Source organism: Callorhinus ursinus, unplaced genomic scaffold (genome assembly GCF_003265705.2).
Source record: "Callorhinus ursinus isolate GAN/ISIS: 27379988/994484 unplaced genomic scaffold, GSC_fseal_2.0 scaffold6, whole genome shotgun sequence".
Classification (NCBI taxonomy): domain Eukaryota; kingdom Metazoa; phylum Chordata; class Mammalia; order Carnivora; family Otariidae; genus Callorhinus; species Callorhinus ursinus.
The window spans coordinates 72,401,557-72,422,552 of NW_027397068.1; the positions used below are offsets into that span (position 1 = coordinate 72,401,557).

At 47.0% G+C, this 20,996-nt stretch overlaps 1 non-coding gene across 1 annotated transcript; it reads left to right on the plus strand.

The window, feature by feature from the left end:
- Window positions 1–10,839: 10,839 nt before the first annotated feature.
- LOC112819508 (U6 spliceosomal RNA) lies at window positions 10,840–10,946 on the plus strand. The gene has a single exon (XR_003206880.1). It is a non-coding gene; the product is annotated as a U6 spliceosomal RNA (small nuclear RNA).
- The last annotated feature ends 10,050 nt before the right edge of the window (window positions 10,947–20,996 follow it).

Below are 20,996 nucleotides of genomic sequence, written 5' to 3' on the forward strand. Positions count from 1 at the left end.
CACAAAGAAATGGAAAAACATTCCATGCTCATGGATCGGAAGAACAAATATTGTTAAGATGTCTATGCTGCCCAAAGCAATCTACACATTCAAAGCAACCCTATCAAAATACCACCAGCATTTTTCACAGAACTGGAACAAACAAATATAAAATTTGTATAGAACCAGAAAAGACCCTGAATAGCCAAAGGAATGTTGAAAAAGAAAACTAATGATGTAATGTATGGTGATTAACATAACAATAAAGAAAAAAAGACTCCGAGAAAACTTACCTGAAGTCATATAGTTGGGAGCGGCAGAACCAGGCTTCCAATCTAGGTCTAATGTCAAAGTCATGCTTCCCATCCTCTCCTTTCATGCTGACATCATGTCTTACCCCTGAATATCTGATGTTCCGTGTAAGGTTTCACTCCATAATGCTTGTTACTTTTAACAAAATATTTGCTAAAAAAGCTTGAGGATGCTGACATAGATCACCCTCATTTTTTATTCCTTAATATGGAGGAATAATTATTATGATACTTTCTTTAGTGTGTAAGGTTTTCTGTAAGTATCTTACCTTTATCAGTCACTATAGGCTAAGTTGTGCTGCAGTAATAAACAATTCCAAAAATCAAAAAAAAAAAAAGAAAAAAAAAAGAAAACCAAAGCTGGAGGCATTACAATTCCAGATTTTGAGCGATATTACAAAGCTGTCATCATCAAGACAGTATGGTACTGGCACAGAAACAGACACATAGATCAATGGAACAGAATAGAGAGCCCAGAAATGGGCCTTCAACTCTATGGTCAACTATTCTTCAACTAAGTGGGAAGTTTCAACTAATCTTCGACTAAGCGGGAAGTTTCACTTCTTGCATTGAATTTGTATTCCCTCTGCATTTTACCAGAAAATTACAGAACAGGGACTGGCATCTCAAACACAGCTGGGTCTCACACAAATTTTGCTTCCTGCTAAAAATTCTTGAGACTCCCCAAATGTATGTAAGGACCACATTCACTAAAACAATGATAACTAACCTTTTTTGAGTATGGGCCACTGGACTAAGTGCTTTACGTAGATTATCTCATCTAACCCTCACTAAACCTCATTATATATATTGTGATTTTCCATCTCATGTGTGGGAAAACCAAGACCTGGAGAGGCCCCAGATCTTGCCCAGGGTCACATGCCTGGTGGCTGGTGACACGGAAGTTCAGCTTCAGCCTGGCAGTTGACCTCACAGCCTGCACTCCTGTTGGCAAGATCATTAGGTAACCCTCAGTTATCCAGGGGCTGATCATCTGGTGCCATCTTTTTTGTTCCAGCTTTATTGAGATGTAATTCATACATAACATTGAGTCAGTTTAAGGTATACAGTGTGCTGATTTGATACACTTATATGTTGTAAAATGATTACCACTATAACATGAGCCAACAAGGCCATCACATCACATAACTACCATTTCTGTAGTGTATTGAAAACATTTAAGATCTACGCTATTCAGTTGTTATTAACTGTATTATTAACAGTATTTTTTTTAGAAAGAGAGACAAAAAGCATGCAACCTGGGGGTGGGGGAAGGAGTAAAGAGAGAATCTGAAGCAGGCTCCATGCCCCGCATGGAGCCTGATGCGGGGCTCGATCTCATGACCCTGAGATTGTGACCTGAGCAGAAATCAGGAGTCAGACGCTTAACTGCGCCACCCAGGCACCCCTAACAGTATGGTGAACTCTAACTACCATGCTGTACATTAGAGCCCCAGAACATATTCGTCTTACAAATGGAAGTTTGTACTCTGACCAGCATCTCATTTCCCCCCCTCCCAGCTCCTGGAAACCCGTGCTCTCCTCTCTGTTTCTGTGAGTCCAGCTTATTCAGACTTCACATAAAGTGATGTCTTACAATATTTGTCTTTCTCTGACTTACTTAATATAATTCCCTCAGGGTCCATCCATGTTGTCACAAATGGCAGGATTTTCTTCTTTTTTGTAGCTTAATAACATTCCATCACACACACACACACACACACACACACACACACACACACACACACACACAATATACATCTTCTTTATTCATTCATCTGTTGACGGACACTCAGGTCATTCTCAAGCCTTGGTTATTGTGCATAATGCCCCACTGAACATGTGGGTGCAACTGTGTCTCTGCCATCCTGGTTTCATTTCCTTTGGATATATACCTGGTATTCTCATTTCTTATTGAGGAGCACATGCCGATAGTTTACACAGAGCAGAGATCTTGAAAGCAGCCACATTACAATTTCCTGTGAAAGGCACGAAGGTAATGTAGCATGAGGCCTCGGCCTGTCAGAAATCTATAATCCATTTGTATACAGACAAGGCACACAATTAATAAAATTAAGGTACAATTCAAGGTAATGGATAATCTTCATTAAAATCATAGCATATTTTATCAAAGCTCAGAACTTTGTCCTGAAAAGACCGACATACGAGTAACCACCTTCTGGAAATCCCCAAATCTCTCACATGATGAAGTAGTATGGCTACTGCATAGAAGCTTCTATTGGAGTGTCTCAGAAACTCCAGAATTCCGGGGTGAAGATGGGGACTAGCAGAGGGCAGAGGGTCCAGGGACAGGGGCAGAAGGGGTCAGAGGTCAGTGAAGGAACATGAAGAGCCCCCGGCTGGTCCCAGCTTCCTCTGATCGTGCCCCTCACCCTGGAACGCCTTGGCCACCACATCCTTGCTTCTTTTACTTATTGAGAAAGGAGAGGTGGGAGAGAAGAAAATAGAAGGAAATGAAAAAAGGTATTAAGGAGTAGATGAAGTGAAATTGGTGGGAAAGAAAATGCTTTAAATGGCCTTTTGCTCTGAAGGTGGGAAAGCGAAATAAAACCACCAAGAGAAGCCCCTTCACTCTTAGCGATTTCAAGCAAAGGCTTTCTGACATTTGCTTCTATGGAGCAGAGAAAACAGGCAGAAGGAAATGAAGGGATATTCCAAGGAATTCGATACAATGACCTCATATAACTGGGGCTACATGCTTTCTGATGATATGACCCGTGCGGGATTAATCCATTTGGCCTCCTATTATTCCCATCAGGCATTCTCAGCACAGGATGTGTGCTCCTCAGATGGATCCAGAAACCTGAAAATTTTGTAAATTATTAAGCTTCTGTGATTTTTCTGGGGAGTGGTTCTGGCGTTCCCCTCAGCATCACCAGAGATTTCCCAACCCTGCCGATGAAGGCAGATTAACAACTGCAGATTCCAGCAGATAAATTTTAAAAGCCTGAGCTTTAAAGTTCTCGCTTGGCAGGCCACTGTGAATCATTCCCCAGGGTGCTTTGCTTATTAGGATAAAATGGTGACTTTATCAGACTTTCCAGAAGCCCAGATATTGTATAGGGTCTTTCCAGGCAAACATCCATACCTTTTAACCATCCCTCTTATGATAAGGTTTCAAGTTTTCTCACCAATACCCCAGTTGCTTCTATGTATGCACTGGTCTGTCATATTTGCGGCATCCACAAAGCCAGCATTGCGTTCCAGGACATGTCTGACCAGCATAGAGGAAAGAGGATTAGCAGCCTTATTTTGGATGGGTGCTTCTGCTGATACAACCTAAGATCACACGAACTTTTCTGATAGATACATAACCCCTCATCTTGCATCAAGTCTTTCTGACAAGTAAAATTTCTACATCTTTCCATGTGCTACCTCCAGACTCACTTTCATTTCTCTCATACTTACACGGCTGATTTTGAGAAAACTAAAGGGCAGGATGTTGTGTTTATCACTTTTAAAATGTATCGCCTTGGATTCAGTAATTGTTTAGAATATCACAATATTTTAGGATACTGATTTCTCATCCAGTGTATGGAGTTGTCCCTCCCAGCTTCATGCCCCCTCGTGGGCTTGTTTATTATGATCTCAATGGCCTATCCAAGTCCCTGATTTCACCACTGAGCAGGAGAAATCCAAGGACTCGAAGCTCCTCCTACCTGACCCTGATACAGTTTGATCAGTGAATCCGTGCTCTTTAGGTAGAAAGTGTTCTACCAGTCAGCAATCCAGCTGACTATTATAGCATCCAGCCCACATTTCTCCATCTTGGCAGTTGGAACATCACAAAATTCTTTCCTAAGGGTGCACGGAGGGGGAATTGGGGGAAGGTGGTCAAAAGGTACAAATAAGCACTAGGGGTGTAAATTACAAGATGACTAAAGCTAATATTGTTTAATAAGAATATATGAAAGGTTTTTAAGAGAGTGAATCCTGGTGCGCCTGGGTGGCTCAGTTGGTTAAGCGTCTGACTCTTGGTTTCTGCTCAGGTCATCATCTCAGAGTCTTGAGATCAAGCCCCGCATCAGGCTCTGAGCTGAGCATGGAGGCTGCTTAAGATTCTCTCTCCCCCTCGCCCTCCACCCCTCCTCCTGCCCCCTGTTCCTGCATGTGTGCTCTTTCTCTAAAAAAAAGAGAGAGAGAGAGAGAATGAGAGTGAATCCTAAGAGTCTTCATCACAAGGAAATTTTTTTTTCTTTTTTCTTCTTAGTGTATCTATATGAGATGACGGATGTTCCCCGACCTCAGCGTGATAATCATTTCATCATACATGTAAGTCAAACCATTATGCTGTCTACCTTAAGCTTATACAACGATGTATGTCAATTATACATCAATAAACTGGAAAAACAAAAATGGAAAAAAGAACTTGCTGAGCCTTACTCTTCTTACATACAGTGTTTTTCAACATTCCATTTGGCCTCGTGAAAACCATTACAGAGAGACAGACTTGACTGGGCAGGGAAAGCTGCTTGGAGGCAGAATGGCTGCTCCAGCTGACCGTGAGCTCTTGGCCTTTGCAGGTGTTGTCCAACAGGTCATGGACTGGGAATAAGATAGGAAAGATTCAGGTATCACACAGGGATCTAATTCTCTAATCTGTATGGTGACTTGCAATTCTGAAACGTTTTTGCAACAGATGATTCCCAGGGATGATTTCCAGCTTCAGGTGCAGCTTGATTCAGAGCCCAGCGATGTCACTGTGATCTCTCTGCTCTGCTTCTGTTGTGTGTCAGTTTCCCCCTCAGCCTGCCTCTCCTTGCTACAACCAGATAGCCACAGCATCTGACTGAGCCTGTGTGCTCCCGTCCCCGAGCCCGGAGGAGAAGAGAAGGTCTGTGTTCCATCATTCCTAGCAAACAGCTTAACGCTTGCACTCATTAGACTGGATTGGGTCACATGTCCACCCTGAAACAATCACTATAGCCAAAGAGATGAGATAGACTGTTCCGGTTATCTGTTGTGATGGAACAAATCCTTCCAAAATTTGGGGACTGAAACAACAATCAGCTCATTATTCTCATGGTTTCTGTGAGTTAGGAATTTGGGTAAGCTCAGCGGGGTGACTCAGGCTTGGGGCCTCCTGTGGACTTGTAGTCGGATATACTAGAAGCTAGAACACTGGGGAGACAGAGGAAGTTGGTGTTGGGAGCTGGCAAGGTATACCTCTCTCTTGGCATGGTCTTGCGGCCTCTCCTCTGGACCAGTTTGGGCTTCCCCACATCATGGAGCTCTCAGGATGGTCAGACTGCTTATACATCAGTGTCCCAAGAAAAAAGGTGTGTTTGGCATTTCTATGACCTGGCCTCAGAAATCACATAGTGCCACTTCACCCTGCACTGGATGAACCCCAAAAACCCACCCAGGTTTAAGAAAATGGTACACAGACTCAACCTCTTGATGGAAGGGAAGCAAGGTTCTAGAAGAACACCTAGAAGAACAGCCATCTTTGGAAAATAAAATTTACCACATATCCTGATGAGCTTAATCTAATTCAAACCCAGTCCGGAGCTGAGAACCCCATGGTTGGCAGTCCCTGGAGTAAACCTGGGGTTACTGATAGAAAAGAGGGACATGGACAATGGGGAAGGACGGAATAATCCCTCCCTCCTCCGTGTTGGGGGTGCTAAATGAAGGACAGGTAAGGAAAGGAGATCACTGTTCTCTGCCTCCTTTGATGCTTTTTTTTTAAAGATTTTATTTATTTATTTGATAGAGAGAGACACAGTGAGAGAAGGAACATAAGCAGAGGGAGTGGGAGAGGGAGAAGCAGGCTTCCCATGGAGCAGAGAGCCCGATGTGGGGTTCGATCCCAGGACCCTGGGATCATGATCTGAGCCGAAGGCAGATACTTAACAACTGAGCCACCCAGGCGCCCCTCCTTTGATGTTATGTACATATTTCTATAATTACTTTATCATGAGACTTAAGTTTTGCAAAGAACATATTTTTAGCCAAAACTAAACACAAAAGCTTACTTTTAAAAAAAGAAGATGTCACACTTCATTAACTAGAGCCACAATTTAGCAGTAATCCAACACATTAGGCTGAATTTTCTTTGTGCTGATTATAAACAGATTAACAGTGTAAACAAGCCAATTACTCTTTTTAGGGACATATACAAACAGTTTCAATGTTGTTGAGGGGCAAGGTGCTCATTATAAATATCTCTGAGAATCTGCTCAACTGGCACTTTTGAGATTATAAAAGTTCTTTCCTATCCTCATCCTATTGTAATATTATTAAATTCAGGTAAGAATTTAGTACATGCAGGCAAAATGTCTAAAAAAAATAAAGCCTTACTTCCCTTAAGATAGTCGATAACTCAGTATTTTTATGCTTTTGCCAAAGTGACATTGACCCTCTCCTATTAGAGGGAGTCTGTATATTGTTTTCTCATTGGGGGAAACATCTACCAAAGAAATAGAAAATTTATTATTATAAATTCACAATTAAAAGGTAAAAAAACAACAACTGTGCGTATATACAATTGTTGACTTCCTTTCACCCCCCAGATTGGCTGATGCCTTAATTAGAGCATTTCTGCTGTGAACCTTTCTTCTCTTTCTAAACAAATGCATTGAAAGCTTATTAAAATGAATTCCCTCCGCCCTCTGACTCTGAGGGACGGCCAGCTTCAGATAATCACCTGTTGATAGCTACAGATAGTAAGTCAGTGTTTCTCTTATAAATGTGCAGCCCGCCAGGACCGGTGATGGGGCCGCGTGCGCAGGTAAGATGCTCCTGCCTCCGCGTCTGCACTCCCTGACACCCACGGCTCGCTTTCAAAAGCACGATGCTCAACCATCGGAAGAATCTGCTCCACGGCTCTACTGTTGACGGCTCTGGGGGACTTCTGAGCAGCTCTCCTCACTCAGGTGCATTCGATGCCAACAACCTAACAAAGGAACCAGCTAAAAAGTTCAGTGTTCAGACAATGGTCCATTGTTTGGTCTGTATGACTTCAAACAGCAGGCTGGCCTACTTCCTTTTTTTTTTTTTTTTTCTAACCCTATTGACTAAATTGGTCTATTATTTTAACACGATATAGAATTTTTGAGTCACAAAAACCTACTCCCATTTTTAATTTTTTGCTGGATACACTTATTCCAGAACACGTGACTTCTTTGCCTGCGAGCAGTATTTTACCAGCTTTTACCAACACAGCTTGCACCTTACCTGCACAGGGTGAGGGAAATACACCAGCCTTGAGGGCTGGCCTGGGCTGGCCTTCGCCTTTTCCGAGATCATAGGAGAGGACAGCTTTGTCCGCCGCACCATCCCATGTGCTCTATTGTCAGCAGGTTGTCGTCCCACCCAGGTGACGACCTTCTCTCTTGCCTCCTCTGACCTCCCCAGCTACCTGGGAGTTCCCAGTTCCTCCATCTCCCCCAAGTAATACACGTGCATCAAGGCGACCACCTGGACGCCACTCTCACCTGCACAGCGGGGAGCCTATCGAGGTAGGGTGGGGGCAGAGCACAATTTCCACGTTGAGGGCAGCTTGGTCCTGAGCTCCCTGCCCTGCGCCAGCCACCGGAGGCTCTAACCCTTTGTGTGGGCCAGGCATGGCTGCTCCCAAAAGGCTGTCGTATTCTTGGCCATGCTTGCACTTCACAGCAACCCTGTGAGATTGGCAGGGTCAGAACCTCTGTCCCATTTTAGGAGAAAAAAATGGAGGCTCATCAAGAGCCCCCAAGGCAACCAGCGAGGAAATGGCAGAGACAGGCCTCAAACCCAGGTCTTTCCATCAGGCCAAAGCTATTCTGAGGGTCTCAGTGGCTCATGGTGCTTCAGAAACCCTATTCTGAGGACCACCTCTGCTCCTCCTCGTTCATTCATTTGACAAACACTTTGTAGGTACCTTCCATGTGCCAGGCACAGTGCCAGACTCTGAGGAAACACACATCACATGTGATCAGGTGGGTCGCAGTCTAGTGCAAGGAACAGATGGACGCCATGCCAGGGAGTCTTGAAAGAGAACCCCTAATCTGTTTGAAATGAAGGAACTGGATTCAGTGGGCTCCAGGACCACTTTCTGTCCCCACTATTCTTTGGTTTTATAACCACCCAGCCCAGCAAAACTGTCATGATTCTGAGGGGGTGAAGAACACAGAAAATCGAACTTCATAAATAATCCCGATATTTCTCCTAAACCTCTCAATTAAAATGCCTCCATTGAGCTATTTACCTTTCCTCTTTTATTGCCTACTATGGGGAAGGCTGATAAAGAATGGGAAAATGGTTCAAAGTCAGGTGACGGGAAAGAAGCTAGACGCCACTTGGAGCTCGAGTGGCGAGCCCCGCATGGTCTTCCATGCGTGGGAGGCCAGCACTTGACAGTACCTGCCCTTGGGCTCAGGGCCACCTGCCAGCCACGCTCCCCCCTCCAGTTGTTAGCCACCTCCTTAACTCTGCGGTGACTCCCTGGAAAGAAAAAGTCACAATTTCTGAACAAGCTCTAAATCCCGCCTCATGCCCACACACGCACACAGACCAACAAGTTGAATCACTGACAAGGGACCTGACACCATCTGTCCCTCAAACTTGACCTTCAGTGGAGAGAGTAAGGAGGTGTGAGAAGCGGGGCTGTTAAAGCTCGCGTGCTGCTGGGAGGCGGGCCCTAACCTGGGGGCCCATGCGTGCAACCTCCATTCCACAGCATCCCCCAACCTCCTCCAGAGGGCCAGCACACAGTGAGCGGGGCAGGGGCTGGAGCAGTGGCCAGGGGCAGCTCCTCGGGGACTCTGGGTGGGGGGGAGTCTTATAGTCTCACTTGGGTCCCATGAGCCTTTGGAGTTCGTTCAAGGTCTCCAAGTCCAGATTCTCCAAATAGCCAAGGATATGCTGATTGACCATTCACAGGGGACCACTTGAGTCTCCCTGGGGGTGCTGGGGGGTCACATGGCTGGGATAAGACCCTCACATTCGCCTGATAGGTGCCCCTCACCCCACCTCACCGTATTAACCATGCATTTCTGATGTTTTGTCATCTGAGGCCTTGCTGACCCTGCAGTCTGCTCCTCCTGGCCCATTTCTAGAGATAGTAAATTCCTAGACCTTGCCTGTGAGTGCAACTTTCATCCTGAAACCACCCCCACCCCTACCTCCTCTGGTGGCTCTCCCACTCAGGGATCTGTGCCCCCGTTCTCATCACCCCAGGGCCAGGTTCCAGACAACTAGGAACAGCCCTGACACTCTGGAGCCCACTGGAATTACTTAAACTAGCCAATCCTCAACCTGCTTGCCCCGCTTCACCCATTCTTTCCCCTAAGAACTGCAGTAAAGTCTCCTGTCTGTGATTCCTTCACCCCTCTGCCTCCTGGTGTTGCCCTGTGTGCCACGGCAAGCCTCTTGGGATCTGTGACAATCATGTCCTTATCTGTTGGCCTTACCATACCTGAATAACAATAAAACCGACATTTTAAAATACACTTTCCCAGGGCGCCTGGGTGGCTCAGCCAGTTAAGCATCTGCCTTCGGCTCAGGTCATGATCCCGGGGTCCTGGATGGAGCCCTGCGTCAGGCTCTTTGCTCGTCAGGGAGCCTGCTTCTCCCTCTCCCTCTGCCTGCTGCCCTCCGCCCCCCACTTGTGCTTGCTCTCTCTCTCTCTGTCAAACAAATAAATAAAATCCTTAAAAATAAATAAATAAATAAAATACACTTTCTCGTAGATGATCTCTGCCAGAAAAACCTTTCCTGACCTTTCCCCTGGCCAGTTTATATACATCTGTATCATAACTGTTAAGGTCATGGTCATCAACTCATCTTGTCTGTACAAAGGCGACCATTACAGGATGTGGGTAGAACATGGCGGAGGCGGTACAGATACACACTGCAAGCTCTCCGCCCAGGGTTTGGTGCATCTTAGGTCTGACTGTGTTGGTGACAAAGGCTGCTTCCAACTGTCTCCAGGCCGCTCCTCATCCTAACCCCCAATAATTTTCTACCACTTCTTTGAACAATAATATTCACCTCTGGGAATCCCCAGGCTTCAAGACTGATAGGGACGGTGCTGCCAGGGTCTAGTTTCCTGAGAAGTCAGGGAGCCTCCGGAGAAAGGACTCATCCTACCCAGAGGAAGAGACAGAAGATAAGCTTGTCCAGCAGCCGTGTCCCAGCTGCTGAAGAGAAAGAACAATTCTTTCATTTTGCTTTGTTTCCGGTCCAGCATCCCGTGGACTTATATCTGCATCCTGAAAACCCAAAATAAGCTGCTCTCTTAAAACTCCATACAATATCAGCATCCAGGGCAGTGAGACTGACAGCTTACAGAACACAAACATTGACCTCCAGTGAACGGTGTGCATAGGGAGGAAGGGCACTGGTGTCTGCAGCTGACTTGGAAATGCATAAGAACAAGAAGATGGGCTGGTGGACGGGTAGATGCAAAGACAGGGAGAAAAAGGTAAGGCCACGTGGTGGACATGCTCATGAGCTCCCTGGAGACCTGGCCCTTGGGTCAGCTGGGAGACTCAGCACATGTCCTGAATCCTGCCTTAAGAGAGCCGATAGAACACCAATTACAGTGCTCACTTTGGCAGCACATATACTAAAACTGGAACGATACAGGAAAGATTAGCATGGCCCCTGCACAAGGATGACACCCAAATTCGTGAAGGGTTCCACATTAAAAAAAATAAATAAAACAAAACAAAAAACCAAAACATCACACCAAATACAGCTGGAAATGCCTGTAATTTTTAAACTACTATACAGATTTGTTTTGATCAGGAAATTTCAGATCCTGACCTATAATTAAATGTGCCATTTTTCAAGATCAATTTCCCTTTTGTAAAATATTGCTTCCTCTGAGGTAGCAGGGTTCATATTATCTAACAAATGTTGAGCAAGAGACAGAAAACACTTTAAGTTAAATATTATCAAAGTTCTCTCCCAGACCCATGGCCATAATACCTTCCCTCTCCTCAGTGATGAATGGATTCCTACCCCAGGAAGCCCAGCGATCCATGAAATTCCCCCAAACCAGGCCTTAGTCACTGCACAATTGAGAAGCCATTTTTTTTTAATTTTTTATTGTTATGTTAATCACCATACATTACATCATTAGTTTTTTTTTTTAAGATTTTATTTATTTATTTGAGAGAGAGGATGAGATAGAGACAGCATGAGAGGGGGGAGGGTCCGAGGGAGAAGCAGACTCCCTGCTGCTGAGCAGGGAGCCCGATGCGGGACCCGATCCAGGATCATGACCTGAGCCGAAGGCAGTTGCTTAACCAACTGAAACACCCAGGCGCCCTACATCATTAGTTTTTGATGTAGTGTTCCATGATTCATTGTTTGTGCATAACACCCAGTGCTCCACGCAGAACGTGCCCTCTTTAATACCCATCACCAGGCTGACCCATCCCCCCACCCCCCTCCCCTCTAGAACCCTCAGTTTGTTTTTCAGAGTCCATCATCTCTCCTGGTTCGTCTCCCCCTCCGATTCCCCCCCTTCATTCTTCCTCTCCTGCTATCTTCTTCTTCTTCTTTTTTTTTTCTTAACATATATTGCCTTATTTGTTTCAGAGGTACAGATCTGTGATTCAATAGTCTTGCACAATTCACAGCGCTCACCATAGCACATACCCTCCCCAATGTCTATCACCCAGCCACCCCATCCCTCCCACCCCCTACCACTCCAGCAACCCTCAGTTTGTTTCCTGAGATTAAGAATTCCTCATATCAGTGAGGTCATATGATACATGTCTTTCTCTGATTGACTTATTTTGCTCAGCATAACACCCTCCAGTTCCATCCACGTTGTTGCAAATTGAGAAGCCATGTTTTTTAAAAAAAATTTTTTTGAGAAAGAGAGCAGGGGTGGGGGGTAAGGAGGGACAGAGAGAGAGGGAGAGAGAGAATCCTCAAGCAGGCTCCATGCCCAGCATGGAGCCCCTGATGCAGGGCTCAATCTCACCACCCTGAGATCATGACCTGAGCCAAAATCAAGAGTCGGATGCCTAACCAATTGAGCCACCTGGCACCCCAGGAAGCCATGTTTTAAACACGGAAGTGAAAACGAAGGGATGTTTTTTGCCAAATTACTGCCACATAATCCCTGTTTTGTCTACCAGCAGAAGTTGAATAATGTGAAGTGGACCCCAAAAACATGTACTCACTCTGCTCCCTATCCATGAGGGGAACAGCTCTGACCATTTACGGACCCATCAGAATGCTTTCCAGATATTAAGTCTTCTCTCAACTACTTTTTTCAAATCCAACTGTGAATGAGTCAGGAACATTAACTGAATCATCCCCACCTGGAACCAAGCTTCAAATCAACATAAAAAAAATGTATGACTGATTAACATATAAAAATTAGAGGCAAAGATAGGAAACACTCATTTCTTTACCTCCATCACAGATGGGAGCCTAACACCTTCATTACCTTGATTCTGCTCATTTGCAATAGGTCTCCTAAACTTGCCCACAGCCAGCCCTTCCTTACTTTACAAGTCCCACCAGGGATCGCTGTTGAGGTCAGAGGAGAGGAGCTGAAAAGGAGAAGCAGGCAAATGGGCCAGCATCCTGTGCACCTGAAGAGGGAAAGTGCCACGTGGTAGGAATGGGGATTCCCAGAGGCAGGAACATGAGTAAGGGAACACGGCAAGGTCACAAACTTCACCTCCCACCATACTTTAGCTGGCTAAACACTGTGCAGCCTCTCCATGTTTGCTGGTTATTTCCGGAGCAGGCCTCCCCAGAAAGCGGAGTTAGTGGTCAATGCATGTGGTAAGGGAAGAGGCTCTAGTGGTGAGACCCTGTTACCCTCACCCCCCGCCCGCCACCAACATCGGTTTGCCACTGATGATCAACATTCTACAATTAGAGATTTATTTCTTTGACTTCAAGATTTATTCCCCTATTGTAATACTCAGTAATGTAACATCAGTAATGATAGTTTCTAGTTGAGTAGAAATGGATTCCTAAAAGCCTTTCCTGAGAACATATTTTGATAGGGGAGGGAAGTAAAGAGCATAAGCAGGTTCTGAATCTGGTGTGGAGCTGATAGGCAGATGTGCTACATAGTCTGGGGAGGGGTCAGGGCCTGGGAGATAGGACTCACCCAGCCCCGATGTTTCATCTAATGTCTCCCTTACTGAGAGTGTCACTTGATTGGAGGACGGGACTAATAAGCTTGTGCTCATACAGAACACAAAGAAGGGTTCCTTTCCAGGACATTCACTTTTTTTTTTTCTTAACCGTGGCCAGAAACACATAAAAAGAAGAATTTGGCAAGAAATGAATGACTCTGCAAAGCTCATCTTCTCCCCTAGAACGAAGTCAAAGGACGGTGCCTGCTGAGGGATGTCTGGGTCTCAGCTTCAAAGCGAAGATGCACCAAATGTGAGGGGCTGCCCCGAGTCCCCCCAGGATGGGCGGCAGAGGAAAGGGGGCCGCAGGGGCCGCTGCCTGGAAATTGGATCACTGAACCCAGGAGCCGGGGATGCACATGAAAGCAGGCTTGAATTTTAAAGTAGGTAAAAGTAAATTTTAGCCCAAACCCAAGATATATATGAACGTTAGGTCCTGAAAATGGAGCAAGCAGAGAAAAGAGGCCAGGCCACCACGGTGGTCCCAAGAGAAAGGGAAGCAGCTGGTAGCAAGGCACCTGCCAAGCCTGGGCCAGGCCCCTGCCGAGTGCTTCACGTGTATCACTGACCTCAATTCTCCAGCAACTCCATGAGGCAGGGACACCACTGCCCGGCTTCGCAGGTGAGGAGGCTGGCACTGAAAGGTTCAGTGATTTGTCCGAGGCCACAGTCCTCAAGGCTCCACACCAACGAGGAGGCACAGTTTATGACTCTTAGGAAAATATTATCCAAAGATTATGATTCCTTCTTTTCCAGAGGTTGAGAATTCTTGCTCCAAAGCCAACCTATTAAGCATCCCATCGGAGAGCCTGCAAATCTGGAAAACCCTGTTCTGGGTGACCCATTCACAGAAAACACCAGGAACCAGAGCTGCTTACACGTGGACCTTGTTCCCCCTTCCTGGGGGGGCACCCCAGGAGGCAGGGGATAGAGTCCACAGCAGGGGCAGCCCCGACTCCTCCCCACTCCCCAGAGCTGTGGCCTCATGGGAGAAACCTCGTGCTTCCATGTGAAGTTTAGAAAGAGCTCACTGTCTGCCCTGGGACTCGGAGCACCGGGTTAAGGTCCATCATACCTAATGAAAAGGCAGAATACAGATTTTGATAGAAAAGTGGATAAACGTTCCCTTCTTCCATGACTTAAGAAAAAAATGGAAACACAATTCTGCCTTGAAGATTTGAAATTATTAATAAATTATTACCAGGTCCTGACCCTCTGTTTTTCTGGTGTTCACCTACATTTCCACCTTGGGTCAGAGCTGGCTTGGTGGGCAGCAACCAATGCCAATGCATCCAAGCCCGAGGAAAGCAGTCCCCGGGGAGCCCAGAGCAGAGCCGGGGAAACAGCCTCACTGACAGGAACGTGCAAGCCAGCGCTGAAGCCACCAGGCCTCTCCTCTGGCCTTCATTCTGCATGCCCACTGCATGGGCCAGCTTCTTCTGCCTGCTAGGAGCTCAAGCTCCCTCTTAGCTTCAGCTCATGCGTGACTGGCACCTGCAGCTCTGACCCTGGCCTTCATGTTCCACTGATTGCAAACTCTAGTTTCTGGGCTTCTTGCTTCCGCATCTCAAGAGAGAACTGAACAGGCTCACTGGAGTCTGTGGAATAGTCCACCAGGGTTAGGTGCCTGCTCCTGATACAATCCAGTACAGAAGAGGGTGACAGCAACACTACATGGTCTATTAGTGGCCACCCAGGCCTCTGTACCTGGCCTGTGGGCAATTCTAAATAAGGGGGTGTGGCTGGCAAGGTGCTCCCAAACACATGTGCTACCTAGTTTTGTAAGGTAGGTTTTATTCTTCTTATTTTACACATGAAGGAAAGGGCTAAGAAAAGAAAACATGCCCACAGTCACACAATTAGCAAGTGCAGAATTGAAATAAGAATTTAGGTCAGTGTATATGCTATCTATTGCTGCATAAAAAAGTAGCCCCGAACTTCGTGGCTTAAAACAAAAACCATTTTGTTTGCCCACAGTTCCCGGGTTGGGGGGGCAGGGCTCAGGGAGAAGGCTTATATCTGTCCCACGGGGTGTTACTTGGCTTCTGGCAGGCAGCTGCGGGCTCATCTGGGAGATCTGAGATGGCCACATGTGTATGTCTGCCCTCAGCCGGGTCCGCTCTGCTTGTGGACCTTCATTCTCAGTGGCCTCTCTTCTCTCTGCCTCGTGAGGTTTCTCCAACAGGATAGAGGGACTTTTTGTGGCACTTCAGGGCTCCACGAGAGTGAAAATGGAAACCAAAAGGAAGCTAAAGCCTAACGAGCTTTGGATGTGAACTAACATGGCTTCTTCTACCTCTGTCGGTCAGTGCAGTACCAAGGGCCATCTCCAACTCCAGGGAAGGGGGAGTGGACTCCACCTTGGGAGAAGAGGAAAGACAAAATCACAGGTCAAAAGGCTTCAGGACAGGCCAGGATGTTGGTGGCCACCATGGAGACAACCTTTCACAGAACCCCAAACCCATGCACTTCGTACAAGGCCAAGCACCCCAGGGTCTTTATGGCTGCCAGTGTCCTCCTGATGCCATCAGAACCTCTTCCAGAGTCAGCCTGTATCCAGGCCAGTGGCATGGGGCTGACATCTCCACTTCAGTTATTTAGCAAGCTTGGAGTCCTCAGTGGGCCTGGGGCTCAGCCAGACAACGAGAAGGTGCAAGTGAGTCAGACCTGGCCCCTGCTTTCCCAGAATTGTTGTTTCCTGAGAGGAGAAGAACCTGTACTCTGAGGAATCGAGTAATGTCTTGTCCCCTCTGGAGAACAGTGGGAACGTCTGAAAGCTCATGGGCTGCCAGTTAATTGAGGTCTATTAAGTACCTTATTTTTCTAGGCATTCTGTCAGACTGGGCTACTCAGTGGCTTTAGAAAATAAAACTTTAAACTGGGAAGTTATTAAATTCATATTTTTTTTAAAATGTGAAGTGATTAAAGGCAAATCCCCTCCACCTTTCGAGTTGGAAACATCCAGAAACAGAGATGAGCAGCAGCAGCAGGAGACCGTAGGGTGCGTCCCATTTGTCAACGGCAGATGCCAAAAGCCAAACACAAAGAAACTCGGGAGGAATCCAGGCCGCCTCGAGAGTGGCAGGTGGTGGGAGCCGGTCCAGGGATTGCAAAGCTCCCGGGGCCCTTACGCTACTAAACCTGAATGCAGCCACCGAGGTGAGAGCAGCGCTAACACGGCCATGCCTCCCACCTCGGTGGGCAGAGAGCTCCCCCATCCTCCATCCCTGGTCTACGATGGTCAGAGCAGCGGATGTCCCTGTAGCCCTCAGACTCCAGGACAGACCACGTCCACGAAAACCCTGTGCTTTCCTGAGCCTACATGCTGCTTTGCCAGGCGAGCCCTGCCACCCATCCCCGAGGTGGCTCTGCACACCTGCATTCAGTACCAAGCCCCTTCCTCATGCTCTCCTGGTGTAGCCTAGCACAGGGCTATCCCAGAAATGCAGAAATACGGAGGTATTGCTCCTAGGCAACTCACAACCAAGCCCAAGACCAAAGTATCAACTTCTATGTGGAAACCAAAGAGTATCTAGAAGTTCGCCATCGATCAACCAGTAGTTTGCAGTTCCTTTTAAGTTTTGGAACCTGCCATTTTCTCCTATGTGTGAATACACTGTGCTCTCAGAGGTTCTTGTAGGTGGTAAATCATAACCGGAGGTTCAGGCTTTCCTTGTCTATGACTTGCAAAGGTGCATGAAGGGCTGATTCGTGTGCTGCCACCAAAAATACAATAAATAAGTAATTCGCACCACCAGTGGTGTGGAAGACAGGCTGGAGGAGTGAAGATGGGATCTCATCACCATTGGGGCTTGAAGAGCTTATCTGATGCTGATGGCTTTTCCCAAAACACTTCATAATTCATACCTGGGATATTTTATGTTAGGAAGTTGGCTTTGCCAAAGGCCCAGGGGTCTAATTACCCAACACTGGACATGCCTGCGGCAGGGGAGCCTGGGAACAAGGAAAAGCAGAAGGTGAGTTAATTTAGGGCTCTGAGTAGGATTTCTGTAAGCGCTGCTGGCACAGTTGTTCCTTTCTCTCCCGAATCGATCAGAATTAAGATTTTTGTTCATAACGGAATAAAGGATGAGCTAGCACTGTCTGGTGTCTGATCGGCCTGAGCGCCCTTCATCCCCGGGTCTTCTCAGCCCCTGCTCTGTCTCCCCTTACCTCCGTTCACTTCACTCACCTTCTAAATTTCATTGCCCCCACTCCTTTAGCTTGGATTTCCCTCAAGATATAAGTGAACTCTCTTTAGGACAACAGCAGAAGGCTTTTCTTCATGACACTTCAAGGCTCGTGCCCAGGAGGCCTGTTACTTAAAGCTCCAGAAGCCGATAAGGGCCTCCTGAGCTCTGAAAGCAGCTTGAGCATAGCTCAGAATAGTCTTCCTGGGATATTTTCCAGCCCCAAGTCAGCTGCCTCTCCTGGGAGGTTCAAGTTGCAAGTGTGAGTAAGAAGCAAAGATTCCATTCTAAGTCATGCTGCTCTCACTGAGGACATTCCTGGGCCTGACCTTCTAAAGGTAAAATGCTTTTCCAGTGACAAGCGCATCCGACCAGACGGCCAAATGAAGCTGGTAAATCTTAGGGAACTAAAAATTACTGGAGTCCAAAAAAAAAGATGCTACCCAAAATAGCTCCAATGTTTTCTTCTTTAGTTCTTTCACAGTCATGATCCTGCACAGATGATAAAGTCCATCCCTAATGCATCTCGAGTGGTGCTCGTCGGGGGGGGGGGGGGGGAAGTCAGCTGACGATGCACTTCACAGGCACGCAGCCCCAAACCGGAAATTGAAAATCCCCATGGTGTTTCAGATAAAAGGTCAAACAAATATAAGCTTCCTCCAGGGCACAAGTCCCCCCAGATGCCCTTCTTGAGTCCACTCCAATCCTCAGGGACAAGGGAGGACCATCAGAACAGAAGCCCACCACCTGTGGCAGTGCATTGAGTCTGCTTCAACACTGCCCCAGGGGAGGTGCTAGGAGGATGCTGTCCCTGATTCAGAATAGTCATGGGAAGTATTGACCTTTGGGGGGACCAGAAGATTTTGTAGGAAGTTTTGAATGCGAATTCTTCACAGTTCTCAGCCTGATGGGACTGGAGGTCTGAACTTGTGCTCAGAAGGCAAGGTAAACATCTATACCAAGACTCTGGGCAGCCCCGGGGATGGCACCGCCCCCCCAACTCAACTGGAGCCCTTTCTGCTCCTCTACCTGGAAGTGGGAAGGGCAAAGAAGCTTAGAACTCAGGATTGGTGCCCCAGAGGTTAATCAATTTTTAAGAAAAATCTCCATTTGCCTTCTATGGCCACAGGACTTCCTCCGTTTTCCCCACCTATGTCCCTGCCCTGTGTCCAATACTGAGAGAGATTCTTCCTTCAGGTGGGCTCTGTGGCAGTTCTAATGCACGGCCTCAAATGCTTTGACATTCTGTCCACAGAAGGTGAAGCCTCTCTCCCCAGGGCCGTGGCAGCTCTGTGACTGCCTGACTGATGGAAGATGCTGGAAGTGGTCTCCAAGGCTGGGTGTAGAAGGACTCATTTACCAGAACACACACTCTTAGAGCTCTGAGCCTCCGAGTCACAAACCCAACCACCCTGGAGCCACTGTGCTTGGAGACGCTCTAATGGGGAACCCCTTGAGCCCAGTTTTCATGGCATCCCAGCACTAACTCAGGCACCAGACATGTGTGTGGAGAAGCCTCCAAAGGACCCCAGAGCCAGTTACTTGAGTCCCCTCAGACATTCTGGTCTTCTCAGCTGAGGTTCAGACACCGTGGAGCAGAGACCAGCCTCCGCAGTGTGCCGCATTTAAATTTCAGCTGCACAGAATCCATAAGCATAATAAAATGCTTCGTATTCTATGCCACGAGGCTGTGGGATACTTTGTTACATAGCACTAGGTAACTGGGGCATAATCTAAGCTGCTCTGTCATCCCATCTCTCATAGGGGCTCATACACTTCTGTGGTTCAACCCACAACACGTGCCTTTCATGTTTCATGTTTTTTATAGCTAGGTGCTATACTGTGAGAGGTTGGTAGAAAGGGGGTGAAAGTCCCCGTCACAGTGCCCCAGGGACATCCAATAGGTTGGAGAGACACTCTTCCCCAACCAGGAGCTCCTTCCTGCATATTAACAAGTGGAGACTGTGCTTCAGGAGGTCCTGCAACCCCGCCCTGTGGAGCAAGGTCTTCTCCCGCCCCTGACCACATGACAGCAGGAGGTACTGACCACTTCACATTCTAGGCAGGTGCACTCCAAGGGGGCAAAATTCAGCCGGAATACAATGTGATTTGTGTCTCCTGAAGTTTGAAAGCTCTGTCCCCAGCAAGTGCCACAAGGGGCCTGGGGTCTTCCAAAAACTCTCAAGAAATAATTCTGATGGCTCAGTACACAGCCCCTTCCCAGGTAGCAAAGACTGACTAATTCTGGGGAAGAGGGAAAATAAGTGCTTAAAAGAGGCAGGAAAAAACACCGCTGTAGGCACCCCTGGCAGCCCATGAAACAAACAAAGATCGTATTTATGAGTCATGACACCACGGCAGAAAACTCTGCAAGTCCCTCCTCAGGTCACCTGGTCTACCCACAGTCCTGTCTCCTGGCACCTGCCCTGCTTGGAGACAAACCCCGAGGACACAAGGAATCCAGACAACCAGACACTCACGCAGGAGTTAAAGATCGAATTCCAAGGGCTGGATTTCTCTAGCCAACAATGACTTCACATTCTTGGGAATAAACTATTGACCAGATGCATGAAGAGAAGATTCATGTGCAAAAACAAGCACAGGGACAAAGCTAGGATTCTGAACCCAGAAAGTCTTTCACAGGCATGTCTACCCTGTGGGGCCCAGTTCCCAAGCCCCATTCCCCAAAGCCTGTTGAAGAGCAGGGCTACACCTGCCTATGGGGAGGGGGGGGTGGATTTATCCCCAAAGACAGTGTGTCTTCAGCAGATAACTTCCAGGAAGATAATACCTTTGGGTTACACCTACTTGGAAGTCCAACTCAAATATGATCACTGTCTGGAAAACTAGCTTTTCCACCCTGGCAAATGTCCTTTCTATCTGTTTTAAATTTAAAAGAAAGAAATGTCCTAGAGTGTTTAGAAAATGTAACTCCATATTCCCTTCCATGGGAAGCAAACCTGAAACATTTTGATGCTACATCTTGCCTTGGCAGCTGTTGGCTACAGAAAAAGAACCTGAGGCAGCAATGGAGGGAGAAGCTGGTGAAAGCCAAGGTGCTTACGAGCCCCACAATTGGGATTTCCAGCAGTGAGCTTTAGGGGGCAGCATTGTGTCTGGCCCCCTTGATCCATAGCATTATGATACCTGGCACTGAGCAGGGATTCCAGTAAGAATATGATTAGTGAATGAACTAATGGATGGATAAATAAAAAGCAAATGAATCAACGAGTGAATGAAGAGCAAATAAATGAGTGAATGAGTTTGCACGTACACCGTGCAGGCAGAGGGGAGATGGCCCTTGCTGGTACCTTCTCTCCTACAAGGATCTGAACTCAAGCCAGGGCCTCTTTCCTGACCTCCATGCCTGCACCTCCAAACATACTCTGACCATA